The following is a 16,212-nucleotide window of genomic DNA, read 5'->3' on the forward strand; positions in this document are numbered from 1 at the left end:
CAACAAAAGCGGAGCCTATAAATATAATTACAATAATTACAGTTTAACGTATTGTTATTAAGCTCGTTAAAAACATATAAACAAAATTGAAGGCGGTTTAGTTTTTTGTTAAAAAAAACCTTCCATTCTTTTCTGTTTAAATTTTTATTTATTGCAAACCCCAACCAAAGTGACACAACCTAAAGATTTAGTGACTTATAACTATAAGAATAATCAAATACTATTTACTATCTCACACTTGGATAAGCGCCAACACACACATCAAAGTTTAATGTGTGGTATTAATCAGAGATTCAGGTTGTCAAAATACCTGAGATTGACGTGGGCGAAACAGTTGAACTGATAATTGTATATTCAATTGCTTTGGATTTAATAATTATGCTATTTAACGATTTTTGAGGGTAGTTGGAAATATGCAGCTATTATTTTGTAATTAAAGGAGGGTAGTATACAACCACAAAAAGGCGAACGTTGAGTACCTACATTTGCTTTAGAAATATTCACAAATTAGATAAATTTATTAAGAAAACAGATGTTAATTGAACAAAAATTATTCATGAATGAAATTAAATTTCAAAGGAAAACACACATAGTTCCCGTTCCCGTGGGATTTTCGGGATAAAACTATCCTATGTATTCATTTAAGTTACCCTCCATGTGTTTGTCAAATTTCATAAAAATCGGTTCAGCAGTTTTTGCATGAAAGAGTAACAAACAAACATACAAACTTTTGCATTGATAATATTAGTAGGATGATTCACATTAACATACGCAAATGAACGCACACATTGGCAAATAAATATAAGCACAATATATCGCAGCCAACTAGATTTATTGTATTTAAAGTCAATTTTAACTTGTACCTAGCTGATAATGTCCCTGATACCTACTTATTTGACTCAAGAACAGCTGAACAGATTTTAATAATTTTTCGTTTGTTGGATTTTTCTTCGACCGAATTCGAAAAATAGGTAAGTATTTTCTTTAATAGAAAAATGACATGACATACATGACATCATTCGAAAATCCTAAAAAAAAATTTATGCGTGTACTAGAGTACACACGTAAGAAGTGAAACTTCTTTATGACCTTTTTATGACCTTATTTTTCAAAAAATAATTTACTATATGCAACTTTACAGAAATACGTCGAATCAGGCGTGGTAGGGATAAGAAAAAGATGGCGCGTAACGGAAAAATGTCCCGCGTAACGAAAAAACGTTACACTAAATTTTTTTCCAACCCCGATAAAGAAGTTTCACTTCAATAATGTAACCCGAGCGGAACCGGGGCTTTCACCTAGTATACAGATACATATCTATACAATAAACATGTTTTTGTAAGGAGTTATAGCTAACCTAGATCTTAAAGTAATACTATTTCCTTAACAACAATAAATCTTTGCTAGGGTTTACAAAGTAGGCATTTTAGAAATAGTCCAGTACTTTGTAATTTGTAAGCTTTGTAAGCACACGTGTAAGAAAGTATTCGGAGAAAATACGAGGCGTATTTATAAAAATCGCTTATTAGAAAGTATATTGCCAGAGCAAGACTTTATAGGGTTGCCAGTTGCTACTAATGTTTAAAAAAACTCGTAGGTATTATTAAAAATATGTACTTATACAATGGGATGAATAATTTTCAAAAACTTGCTTGATTGGCGAATAAAATTATTGATTTACGTGAAAGTGTCATTATCATTGACGACGCGGTTGGCGCAGTGGTAAAGTAACTGCCTACTGAGCCGACGGTCCCGGGTTCGATCCCCGGTCAGGGCAAATATTTGTGTGATGAACTCAATTATTTGTTCTTGGGTCTGGGTGTTATTATCTATATATGTATTTATTAAATATTATATTTATCGTCGCCTAGTACCCACAACACAAGCCTTAATTGAGCTTACTGTGGGACTAGGTCGATTTGTGTAATAATGTCCTATAATATTTATTTATTTATTTATAATCAATAATTGTAAACATACACATAGTTAAAGTAACAGTTTAGGATACTACCGGGGCAAATCGTAGATGTGATTCTATATATGTATTTCACTTCGATATTTCGAAGCCTTTCCATATATTGTAGAATAATCGACTATAATTATCATTACTACTGATTAGATTGTTTAAATGAATGCACAATTGTCTTCTACCAATTTTATTTACTTTTGAATTAAATTTTTATTACAAAAACTATGACCGGTTTCGTGAAATCAACTTCAGGTCTAGCAAAAGTCAATTAAAGTGAACAAGTGAATTGTATGCTTCAAAAAATCTAATCTATAAAATGCAGTTCAATCAAAAGGAAACAATTTACATCATTACTACCTGCGCTCCACGGTTTCACCCGCGTGGTTCAGCTTCTGTTGGTCTTAGCGTGATGATATATAGCCTATAACCTTACTCGATAAATGGGCTATCCAACACCGAAAGAATTTTTCTAATCGCACCAGAAGTCCTTGAGATTAGCGCGTTCAAACAAAAAAACTCTTCAAGATTGGTATAGATTATTTTCGTGCCATAAAAAAATATTTAATATTTAATTAGCAGTTGACAACCCTAACATCAGAAGACAGTGGGCGTGCGCGTGCCGTCTACAAGTATAAAATATTGTCAATGATTTTTCATTTGCAGATTTCAAAGAAGGTTTTATTTCTATTTTGATTCGTTATTATTATTTTTTTGTCTTTGATAATGGGCCAAGTGCGAGCGGTATTGAAAGATGAGTTCCGTATACTATTATATTATATTTGGTAAACTTTTACCTATAGTACAGGGGTCCCAAACAGTGCGCCGCGGCGCCCTGGTTCGCCGTAAAAAGCTAGAGGGGCGCCGTGAGTCGATCTGCTTATAATATTAGCGAGTACCTTTTTTGAGCGCTCGAATAGGTAGGAAACATAGCGTCGTAAAATGACATACCTAAAAGATTGCCTAACCTAATTTCTATTTTTGTATTGTAGGTACCTATATCGACTGTTTCCTTTTCAAATAGCTAGGTTGGGTGGGTAGGGCACCGTGATAAAAAACTTAACATGAACTTCGCCGCGAGCTGAAAAAGATTGGGAACCCCTGCTATAGTATATATTTTTTTCAATAATTTTATTTTACACTAGCTTCTTGCGGCGGCTTCGCCCGCGTTTTCAAGGAAAAACCCGTTCTCGTAGGATTTCCGGGATAAAACCTATCCTATGTCCTTTCTCGAGTATCAAAATATCTCTATACCAAATTTCATGCAAATTGGTTCAGTAGTTAAGGCGTGATTGAGTAACAGACAGACAGACAGAGTTACTTTCGCATTTATAATATTAGTATGGATTGTATCAATAGATGTCTGTTTTGAAGCTTTTATAAGCTTCTAGTGTGTTATAAATTTAAATTTATGTGTTTCTAACTTTCTATGTGCCTGTTTGCCGCCAAAAAATTAATACTACCAAAAGAATATACCCGTTTAGATGGTATTTATTTAAATCTCGTATCAAACAAGATACTCTTATCACATTTGGTTAATACATAAGTCCCCATTAAGTAAATTAAGTTTTAAACCGATATTTTTAACAAATACTCATATAATTTACAAGTTTAAATTCAATACCATTTTCTATTGGTACATTTCACGATATCCTATCCTATCCTACTAATATTATAAATGCGAAAGTTTGTGAGGAGGGTGTATGTATGTTTTTTACCCTTTCACGCAAATACTAATGAACCGATTACAATGAAATTTAGCACAGATATAGAGAGTAACTTGGATTAACACATAGGATAGGTGTTATCCCGGAAATCCCACAGGAATGGGAACTATGCGGGTTTTTCTTTGAAAACGCAGGCGGAAAGCTAGTAATATCACAGAATAATAACTAGTAGCTGTACCTAAATCCAAGCAAAGTCAGAGCACAAGTACTAGCTAGTAAATAAACAGAATTGCTTGACTAGTAATAATTCGCTAGTTTGCTCGTTAAAATGAGTTTTATTGTTACGTTTTATTGCAATCTCAATTGTAACTCTGATTAAGTAATTAAAAAGAAATAAAATTTTCTCAAAGAATAAAAGAATAAAAATTCCTATGTTTTTATGACTTTGCGAATGATTTATTTTCGCTTGTTGAAGTTTACTGTGTTATTTTATAGGAGGAAAATTGTATAAGAATGTACCTACATATAAAAACGTTATCGATATTTGTTCAGCTGTTTTGTCATTCAAATTAAAGCTAAGTTTTCCCAAGTGTAAGGCAAAAATAAGGAATTTTCCCAGTTAAGGAAGACGTTTAGAAAAGAAGAAAGTTTAGAAAAGGCTTATCTAGAGTAATTATAGTCGTAAATCGTAATGAAGATTAGTATGTTTGTTTACACGGAACACAAAAAATGCTGAACTGATTTTGAAAAATGCTCAGCTGTGAAAAGCTATACCTATTATTAGCTAACTGCTTATTTTAGCTAACATATTACATGATCTTATGACTTATAGGTTCATTGTTTATTACTTAGATCATTATACTGATAAACTGCGTTACACATATACATAAAAAATGTAACAAACAGAAAAACTGACCGTCTGATTCATAAACAGATGTTAGTTACGAAAATATCCAAATGTATTTTAAATTGTCTGAACATCGTATACTATAAATAGCTGAGCTTTTATTAACCAGTTTTAGGGACGTGATAGATTATAGGAAGTAGAGGGGTTATAGTTTAACAAGCTATTTCACCTGGTTTTGTTCGACTGTATTGACATAAAGAATCATATGTACTTATATTATAAATGCGAAAGTTTGTGAGGATGTGTGTGTGTGAATCCCACGGGAACGGGAACTATGCGGGTTTTTCTTTGAAAACGTGGGCGAAGCCGCGGGCGGAAAGCTAGTACTCTACAATAAAGAAAGAAAGTATAGCAATTATTCAGCTGATGCTTAAATTATTCAATAACTTGAAACTAGTATAGAATGATATTATCTGTCCATACTTGAAACTAACCAATTCATCCAAATCTGTTCATCCGTTTTGAAGTAACAAATACACAACATACAATAACATTCCTGTTGTTTTCGTACTTGCTCAACAAACGGTGTCTTTGTCAATGCTAAGTTATAAATAAATCTATTATTGTAACTACAAGGAAAAAGCGTTTAGAAAATCTGCTTATATTCATAATGTTATAATAATTAATGTCTGTCTACAGGCCTGTGTGAATAAATAAATAAATAATTTGGAAAATCCAAAAGTGCACGCCTCATAATTTTTTTTTAATAAATATTTATTAATTATTATTTTTGTTTATTTAATAACAATTAAACCACATCGAATCAGACCCTGAAAAATGAAAGGGTTCTATTCCTGAGCATACTCAAGCGTAAGAGAAAAAAAAAGACTCGATTAGTAAAGTATTTCGGTCGCTATCGTGTTAACAAGAAAAAGGATCCGCACATACAGACACACGGACGTCCAAGACAGAACTTTTTTAAACTGTTTTTTAACTAGTTTAAATAACAAAAATGACATCAAAAATATCATGAACGTTAAAAATAGTGTTTTTTCTTAATATGTGTGTGTATGTATTATCTTACAAGTGCAATGTATGATACATAAAGACATTTTAAGTTTGAAAAATCAGATGTTTTGCGCGAAGTGACAGTAGTACCCACCTCAACGCTTCGCTTATGAGGCGTGCAATCTAAGCGTGCAATAGAGCGGTAAAAAATACCGTAATTCGTATATTATTAATTTATTACCTGTACCGTATTTATTCATCAACATACTTGCTTAAGGGGTTCCAAATTTTAATTTATGCCGTAACTAAACTTCTTTAAGTTTAACTTTTATCTCCATATGAACCTTCCTTGTGCCTAAATAAAAATGTTAAAAATGAAAAATCTAGCCGAATTGGTCAAGCCATTCTCGAGTTTTCCGCTTTCCGACTGCTACGTCCGTTTTGTTTCTTGAATCACTCTATATACATATATTTTAAAAAACCGCTTCAAAATTCAGGGACAGACAGACAGCGACTTTGTTTTATAATATGTATATATAGCCTAGCTTAAATAATATCTAGATCCAGCATTCAAATAAATCTAGTAATTACAGGGGCATCTTGATGAACTGTGTTGTGTCATCTAATTGTATACGAGAGTGACGCATTTTGGCAGGGGACTGATAAACTATGTAGAGGTATACTAACTTGACTAGCTTACCAATTACTTTTATTTTATAGGTGATATTAAAGGGAAGGAGTAGAAGTCCGATCATGAAAATCTTCATGAAATTTATACATTTAGGAAATGCCCACGGCTTCGATTATGTACATATTTTCAAAATGACAATGAATTTTCAATTTATTAAGTTTATTTCGCTTTTATTAGCCGTATATCAATTTTCAAGAGGTTTCGTAGATTGCAGACATATAGAAACAAACGTATATGAAAACACAATATACCTACATGCGTACAGAAACAACAATTTTTGAAACATCAATGAAACATCAAACCGAAACCTCATTATCTCACAAAAATCGAACCAACGGCCACATCTCGATTCTAACGCGTCACACTGTACTTTTAATCTTCTAATTTATATTTTCCGTTCCAGTAATTGAATTTAGCAAGTCAAACGTATTGATAACGCGCAGTGAATGCTAATGAGGACTGACGGATCATTTGGCAGGGGACTGATGGAATGTCTGACCACTTTTGTTAGAGTGATTAACGACGGTGCATTATGACTTACCGGGTTCAATGCACAGGATATTTTGTTCAGAATTTTCCGGCGGAATGAAGAAATATTTTACAATTTATTGAAAAAGTATTAAATAAATTGTATTGAAATCTAAAGGTTTTAGGTTCTATGATTACATAAAGATATATTTTTATACGAGTTTTATGTGGCAGTGGAGCGTATTTCCAAACTATACATAGCCAGAACGCAACCATAGGAAACTGCTCGTGTATACTTTGTAATGCTGTTTTTAAGTTTGTTATTACAAAATATACACGAATTTTGCGTACTGATCGTGTATACTTTGTAAAGAGGATGCTTGCTTCTTCTTTCCAAACTATACACGATCAGTACGCAAAATATGTATAACTAAATATAGCTACTACACCACTTACGCTTGAGCGAAATAATAAATATATAGGCAATCAAAGACTTGTACAGCTATCTACTTTATTTTATCTATCTACTTTTATTCTTCTTGATTGATTCAGTAAAATATGGAATAAAAATATTATTAGGTAAGCTTAGAAAAATAAATAGGTAACAGGTATAAGGGTTACCTATGGGATAGGTTAGGTTCGTGTTTTTTTAACTACACAAAAATAGGAGCCCCGCTACGTGGGGCTCCGTCGCCTCGCAACCGTCTTCTTCTGGACTACTAGATTCTTACATTTTAGCACTATTGTCAATTGTAAGTCGTGCAGTATAGTCGGGAACGAAGACACAAGCATGAAGCATCCTCGATACAAAAAATATACGATCAATACGCAACATTATATACACAATTCACATGCACTTTAATAATAGATTTCAAAACAGCAATACAATAATATAAACGCCAGCAATGGAAAGACGCCGAGCTTACTCCGAAACATACACGATTAATCCGCATGCGTACTGGCGCTGTATATTTTGGAGAGCTATTCTTACTTACTTCACTACAAAGTATACGCGAGTATTTGCGTACTGCTGTTGTATAGATTGGAAGAACTTTGTAAAAAAGTTATATTTCCAAACTATACGTGATTAGTTTCACACCGTTGCGTACTGGCCTTGTATAGTTTGGAAAGACGCGGCAGTGGAGTGTGGACTGACGAAATAATTGACCGTTTTATTAGCAGTGGTTGAAGAAAATCTATTAAAGCATTGTTCAACGCATATTCAAATAACATATTAATATCAATAATAAGTACATATTTTTTCAGGATTACCCTAATTAAATATCATCGCATCATCATCAAATCTATGAGAAATCTATACATATACATCTCGTACATACATACATACATTGTATCACAGTGTACTGACGGGAAATCGTAATGTGCAAAACAGTGGAAAGACGACATTACAATCAAAAGGTTCTATTCTAAAAATATAGGGTTAAAAAATTCACGCATCGTCCCCGTTCCTATTTATAGCCCGTGTGTTTACAGAGTAAATATTTTGCAATATACCACTTTGCAACTAAGTCATTACTTTGTACATTGGCTATACCGTTTATATGTACACGCCCCGGTTCCGCCCGGAACAAAAATAAAATATAACGTCATGTCATTTAGAAAACAGCTTTCTGCTGGTAAAATAATGTTGAAAATCGTTAATTTTGAAACTTCAAAATTTACGATTTTTAAATTTCAAGGTCGCATCATAGCAATACCGTCACATCATGGAGTAAAGTGGCGATTTTCGTATCTTTGAATCCTGCCAAAAAGTTTCACTTCTAAACCGTGACACGCTATTTTATTATTTTATGAAGTAGATTCTTTTATTCGCAGTTTCACTACACAATTTTTTCAATTTATAAAATTGCCTTTCTTATTTAGATATTTATTTTATCTATACTTATAAAATTAAAAACAAATGTCTCAACGTTTTGCACAAGACAGACACAAACTGTATGTATTATTTTCACAATGCATTTAAAAATATACATGCGATCTTCACACTGCCTCGCATCATGCTGCATGTTGCGTGACTGCGTGTTTAACGTTACTTGTAAGCATCTTGTAAGTATCTCCGTTTGTATAGAAAACACGCACAGTCCAACACACTAATAATAATAGTTTAATAAAACTAGAAAAACACGCTTTTTATAGAAAACCGAACTAAAAAATAGAAAATTTTATCAAATTAGTGTACGTATTGTCATCGGTCCTCAATTAATCTACAAAGTTTGAACGAAATCTGGCCGTTTAAAGTGGGTCAAAATCGCGCCCAAACAAGTCGGTTACAAACAAACAAACAAACAGGTGAAGCTAATATAAAGCGTGTAAAAAAGCAACCACGCGCGTTCATGCGGATCACGCGCATACACGCGGAGAAACATGCACACCCGCGCGTAGGTGCGGGGCGAGACGCAAGGTATGGCACACCGCACACGGCACACCGCACACCGAATCCCGCAGTGCCGCGCGTGATTTTGAATGCGCGTGACGTATGTGTTTGAAAATGGATCTCGATATCGATCGATTTATATTCGAAATCGAAAACCACCCAGCTATCTGGAATACGAAATGTGATGAATACAGTGACAGAGTGCAGAAGGTGAAACAATGGGAGGAAGTAACAAATATGTTTACTGATAATAATGCATCGGTTGAAGAAAAAAAAAAGAACGGTAAGTTGTTTTACTGGCCGGTTGGCTTGGTTGGTAGTGGCCCTGCCTTCAAACTTCAAAGCCAGAGGTCGTGGGTTCGATCCCCACCCGGGGCAAATATTTGTGTGATGAACATAGATGTTTGCTCTGTGTCTGGGTGTTAATTATCTATAAGTATTTATTTAAAATTATATATGTATGTTTAACAGCCATCTCGTTTCCATAACACAAGCGAAAGCTTAAGTATAGTATGGGATCAGATCGTGCCGTGTGTGAAAATTGTCCCGAAATATTTATTCATTTATTCATTTATTTTAATTTTTTTATTTACTACAAGTTAATGATAGGTAAATTACAATTATGAACGCTGCAGCTAGTTTAAGCATATTTGTTTTGCCACGGCAAAGGGTCAATATTAACAAAAAAATCAGCTAAATTATTCCTTGCGAAGTTGCGACATTTCCGCGTGTATCTGATACACAGATCTGATAGAACTCTAGCCCTCGGAATTTCGCACATACCCTCTGTATCACCATTGAATACTATTTCGTTGAAATTAACACCATACCTTTCTCTTACGAAATTGTGGAGCAAACAGCACGCTTTGATAATTTTTATTGCTAAATTTACGTTAATATCTAATGGTCGTTGAAATATTCGCCATTTGTGAGTTAAAATTCCAAATGCACATTATATGCGCTCGGCTCAAACGATAGTTAAATATTATTTTAGTAAAATTCAAGTTCGTCCTCGGATATGGCCTTAATATGTGTTCAGAAATGCTAAAAGCTTCATCGCCTATGAAAAAATATGGCAGATCATTGGGAACGCCCGGAATATTCGATTCTTTTGGTAGTTATATTAAGATTAAATTCCCTAAGTTTTTGTAAAATATTGAATTCTGAAAAACAGTACTATCGCTACATTTACCATACGCACCAACATCGATGAAAATGAATTTATAATTAGAATCACAAATGGCTAATAACAATATTGAAAAAAAATGTTTGTAATTGTAATACAATGATCCTGTTAAGGATGGTTTGTAAACTCTGACATGTTTATTTATTTATTTATTAATAAATATACATGTTTTCCATCAATAGCTCCAATCACATGAGGAAAATTTGCCCGTTGTTGGAAACCTTCAGCTATGCTTAACCATCAATCGTGAGCTCAGGAAAACATTCTGCTCTCATGAAGTCCCAAATGGCTGTGCAAACTTCTTCCACGATTTTTCTGATGGTTGATAATCCTATTCTGTGGCTGAAATGAAGCTCAGAAAACGAGCAACCGCTTGCGAAGTATCTGAAATACCTATAAGAGCTTTTTTTTTTTGTTTTAGGAATATTACTTCAAAAAAGGTGGAGAACGCTTCGTGATGCTTTTGTTAAAGAACAGCGGGAATTAGCTACTACCAAAAGCGGATCAGCTGCTACGCATAAAAAATACAAATATTACGATCAACTCTTGTTTCTCTTACCAGTAGTATCAATGAATAAAACGCACAACAGTACGGTAAAACAAGAAAACAATGACCCAGTTGAAGAGCAACATGGTTACACAATTCCACCGAAACCAAAGAAAACCAAAAACAGTGACCCAACAAATAAAATTGGTAGTGAACTTTTGAACGTTTTAAAATCTACGTTGCAACGAAAGACTGATGAAGAAGATTGTGATCGACAATTTATGTTGTCATTGGTTGACGATTTTAAAAGGGTGCCTCAAAGATTAAAGCCAAGGTTAAAGATAAATATAATAAAATGTATCTTGGAAGCACAAAATGAGGAAGGTAATTTCCAACAAGTAGAAGGATAGGGAGATACAGCTACCAACTAAGCCTTTTTGCACAGAGGTTAGGGCGTATGCGCAATAACCTACATACCGACAATAACTAGACAAAAATAATACATACCTGCTAATATTATAATAAAGCTGAAGAGTTTGATTGTAGATTAAGTATATTTCAGTTTAAGTACCTTTATTGTTATTGTTCAATATTATAATTTAATCTATAATTTCGCTATGGTATTTGAGGCTCAATTTATATTAAAACACAAGGATGATGCAATCACTTTTATTTGACACAACAAACTGACATACGATCGGTGACATTATTTGTGTGTACCCTCACTAATATACTACAATCCCTCCACCTTTAGTTACAACTTAATGACTAGGTATTACAAAAATTTACGTTTTTTACGTATACGCAAAGGATATCTACGAGGTGTCAACTGATCGTCACTCCGGGGGTCTATAGGGGCGGAAGGAGAACTCACGCTAGTAGTGACAGAGCTTCCTTCAGAATCTGAGCCAACTGGTACCGACTCACTCCTCTCCTCCTCTACCTGTTCTTGTTGAGGAGCTGGCGATGACAAGACGTTTGAATCATGAGGAACCCCCTGCAATTGCGGTGGATCTTGTTCCGTAACATGTTCCCCAGGAACTGAAGATTCAGTCACCTCATTAGAAGTGTAGTCCCCGAAGCAACTCACATCATCAGAAACATGTTCATTGTATTTTTTAGAACCCTTATAAATCAAAATTTGGTCTATATGTTTGCGAACGTAGACATTTTGTTCTGGTACATAAACCAAATACATCCTTGAGCCAATGTTTTTCTTAATTATACCAAATTTATAAGTATGTTTGGTTCCATTTTTATAATAGTGTTTAAACAAAACTTCATCTCCGGTTTTAAATATAATTTTACGATGACCCCCATAGGCGTTACTTTGTGAAATCTGTTTAGCATGAACATTATCCTTAATTACACTTGACAAAGACTCTGAGGTTGGTGAAGTGCCACCAGCCACCGTACTACGTTCACAAAGTAAATCTAAACGGCAACGTAACTTACGGCCAAACATCAACTCTGCGGGAGAGACACCGGTAGTGCAGTGAGCCGAATTTCTATAATTAAATAAATATTCGTATAATTTATCAACCAACATTTTGGAGCTGCCTTCGTTTAAAATCACCTGAATGCTGCGTTTAAATGTTTTCACAGTATTTTCGGCCTGACCGTTAGACGCTGGGTGGTACGGTGCAATGGTTACATGTTTTACTCCATTGCGTTGACAAAAATTTTCAAAATAAGCTGAACAAAAATTAGTTCCATTATCCGTCACTATAACTTTAACTAAACCAAATCTACTAAACATTTCACTGACTCTCAATACCACCGCTTCACTATCTGTCGTTGACATAATAAAACATTCTACCCATTTAGAATATGCATCAACTGCTACTAAAAAATTTTTATTGTTCAACGAAAACATATCTAAATGAATGCGCTCCCAAGGACGCTCGGGATAGGACCAATGGGCGAGGGGCGCGCGCGGGGGGCTGCTACGAAAAACATTGCAAATACTACATGAACCAATTTTTTGCTCAATATGTTTATCGATGTTAGGCCACCACATACGAGTGCGCGCTTCATTCTTAGTTTTAACGATTCCAAAATGAGAACTATGCAATTCATTCAATAATCGTTCACGTAAAATGGTAGGAATTACAATCTTATGGCCGCGCATAATGCAACCATCTTCATATGAAAGTTCATTTCTACACATAAAATACGGTTTTAAATCTACATCCGCAAGCTTTTTAGGCCAACCGTGCTTAATGAAATTTATAATTTTAATGAAAATATTATCATTTTCAGTGGCGCTCTTAATTTCGTTAAAAGATATAGGTTTTAAAAATAAATTCGCAATAAAATTAACGTATGAACATGAGTCGGATGTATTTAAATCACATTCAGATTCAGACGGAATTTCTAGAACCGATCGAGACAAAAAATCTGCAACATTGTTATTGCTATTAATATATTCGATATTAAAATTGTATGCCGATAAAAACAACGCATATCGCTGCAAACGGTTCGCAGCGAGTTCGGGAATACCCTTTTTTGATGCAAATATCGACAACAAAGGCTTATGATCAGTTCGTAAGGTGAAAGGAACAGTACGACCGTACAAATAATGATGGAATTTTTTTATTGCAAAAACTATAGCAGATGCCTCTTTCTGAATCTGCGCATAATTACGCTCCGCGGACGACAACGACCGCGACGCATACGCCACTACCCGCTCAGCGCCGTCCGGCTGCCGCTGTGCCAGCACGGCGCCCAGCCCCGCCGGCCCCGCGTCTGCCGTCACTATCGTACACAGCTCGGGGTCGAAGTGAGCCAGCACCCGATCCGAAGATAATTCTTGTTTAATTCTACAAAACGCCTCATTCTGTTCACGGCCCCAAAACCATTTTGTATCTTTTTTTAGTAACAAATGTAACGGATCCAAAACACTCGATGTGTTTGGTATGAAACATCTATAATAATTTACCATACCTAGAAAAGATTTCAACTCACTAACGTTCTTTGGGCAACTTGCGTTTAAAATAGCTTCAACTTTTTGTTTTGATTTATGTAGACCGTTTTTATCTATGACGAAACCGAGATATTCGATAGATGTCTGAAATAATTTACATTTCTCTCGTTTTACACGTAAACCCGCATCCTGCAATCTACTCAAAACCAGCTCTAATCTCTGCAAATGCAATGCTTTTGTAGGACCCGTTATCAAAATATCGTCCAAAAAGACGCAAACTCCCTCAATACCCACCAATAACTGATCCATAGTACGCTGAAAAATGCACGGAGCGTTCGATAAACCAAAAACCAGTCTATTGTATCGAAAGAGACCCAAATGAGTGTTGATACATGTCAATTCTTTGGAATTATCTAATAATAATTGATTGTAAGCCCTAGAAAGATCTAGCTTAGAAAATTCTAACCCTCCGTGTAATTTAGAAAAAATATCTTCGATTCTAGGCAGCGGATAATTATCGATGTACAGCACTTTGTTTAAAGTTACTGAAAAATCCCCACAAATTCTTATATTACCGTCGGGTTTTAAAACGGGAACGATAGGTGTTGCAAAATCAGAGTAATCAACCTTTTCCAAAATACCTAAATCAAGTAAACGATTTAATTCCGCCTCCACTTTAGTTTTCAATGGAATCGGCACCGGTCTAGGTTTAAAAAATTTCAATTGACTCCCTGGTTTGATTTTTAAAGTCACTTTATATTTATTAAACGTACCTAAGGTATCACTAAAAAGTACAGAATATTTATTTAAAATCTTATCTGCAAGTTCGTTTGATTCTAAACTGTTGTAGTTACACGAACTAAACTCCAAACTAAAAATAGAAATAAAATCACGGCCTAAAAGTATCGGTTGGTTTTTGTGTGTGTTTACAATAAAAAAATTAATCGGTTTAACGATATTATCATAGGTAACGTTCATACAAATATAACCCAATGGGTTAATTCTAGTCCCGTTATAACAATTAAACACCACACTACTCGGTTGTAACAACAGTTTACGTTTAAAATATTTTTCATAAATAAGATATGGCAAAACGGATACTGCACTACCGCTGTCGATTTCACAAATAAACTTTAACGAATCCAACAACACCGAAAGACGCATAGGTTCTCCATTTAAACATTTAATATTAAATAACTCACCAACTTCAGAGTCCTCGCCGTGCATTTCTACATAATTATTACGCTTAACATTAACGTTACAAACTCGTTGTAAATGCCCTTGTTTACCGCACTTATTACAACTATAACTTTTAAAACGACACTGCTCTTTTGAATGGCCTTTACCACCGCACACTACACATAACACTTTCTCACTGAAGCTGGGGCCCCGGGCCGCCCTCCCGGGGGCGCCGGGACGGACGGCGAACACACCAACCGGACCTCGTTCAACTCCCGGCTGCAAACTCGCCGATGATGCCGAATCAGCACTTTGCAATGCCAAGCGGGCACACTGCACGCTTAATGCCATCTCCAACGCCTTGTTGAAAGACAAATTATCGATATTCTCAGCGAATAACTTTTCTTTTTCTTTGGCATTTACTAGACCCAATACGAATCTATCACGTAGTGCTGTGTCCAATTCGCCCTTGAAGCCACAATGTTGCGCTAAATGTCGTACTCGCGCCGCCCATTCAGTTAAATCTTCCCCCGGTCTTTGTTCAGCCTTATAAAACAAATATCTTTCAGCAAAAGTACTTCTCTTCGAGATAAAATGATCGTTTAACTTCTGTACGAGTGTGGCGTACTCGATGTTTTCTAAATCCGAAGGAAATACTAAATCTTTAGCGACGCGATAAGTGTCTTCTACCAACGCTGTCAACAACAACGCGCGGCGCTTCACCCCGGCTTTGTCTGTATTTTCATCAATGCTGTTAGCCGTGCAATACTGCTTAAAACGACTAATGAATATACTCCATTCTTGCGCGCGGTGGTCGAACGTGAGATTGCTGCCAAATGATGCATTTCCAACAAAAGACATATTTCACTGTATTCTTTGTACTTTTTCACGTGTGAATTACTATTTCCTCGTCGCCAATTATGGTATTTGAGGCTCAATTTATATTAAAACACAAGGATGATGCAATCACTTTTATTTGACACAACAAACTGACATACGATCGGTGACATTATTTGTGTGTACCCTCACTAATATACTACAAGTTGCTTGATGCTTCTTTACATCAATAAAAAAATGTGTCACACCATATTATTTTCCTGTTGAAGAATACTGAATATAAATTAAAATTAGCACAAAGCAATATTTTTCCAAACATACGGTAACCAAATTATATATTCTAATAATAAAAACAAATAAAGAATACCTCGAAAAAACAAATAGAAGATGAAAATAAATTCTTTTGCAACAATAAAGTGCGTACACTCATAAAATAAATAGGTTTTCAACAACTAGGTATGTTTATTATTTCTTATCGCTTAACCTTCAAACTAATATTATAAGCGCTACAGTATTAAATACTTGCACCAAATAATAAATATGAATAATAATTAA

At 34.8% G+C, this 16,212-nt stretch overlaps 1 protein-coding gene and 1 long non-coding RNA gene across 2 annotated transcripts in view; one reads left to right on the forward strand and one right to left on the reverse strand.

Moving 5' to 3' along the window:
* The window catches only part of Dgk (diacyl glycerol kinase 1), a 78,838-nt gene that overhangs the window by 62,440 nt on the left and 186 nt on the right, over positions 1-16,212 (reverse strand). The window lies entirely within an intron of this gene.
* LOC149476383 (uncharacterized) overlaps positions 1-16,212 on the forward strand; it is a 145,841-nt gene that overhangs the window by 46,750 nt on the left and 82,879 nt on the right. The gene's annotated exons all lie outside the window — the stretch shown is intronic.

The sequence above is a fragment of the Colias philodice genome, chromosome 28, assembly GCF_061535455.1.
Source record: "Colias philodice isolate Cphi_HAF_F1 chromosome 28, ilColPhil1 Martin Lab GWU primary, whole genome shotgun sequence".
NCBI classification, from domain to species: Eukaryota; Metazoa; Arthropoda; class Insecta; order Lepidoptera; family Pieridae; genus Colias; species Colias philodice.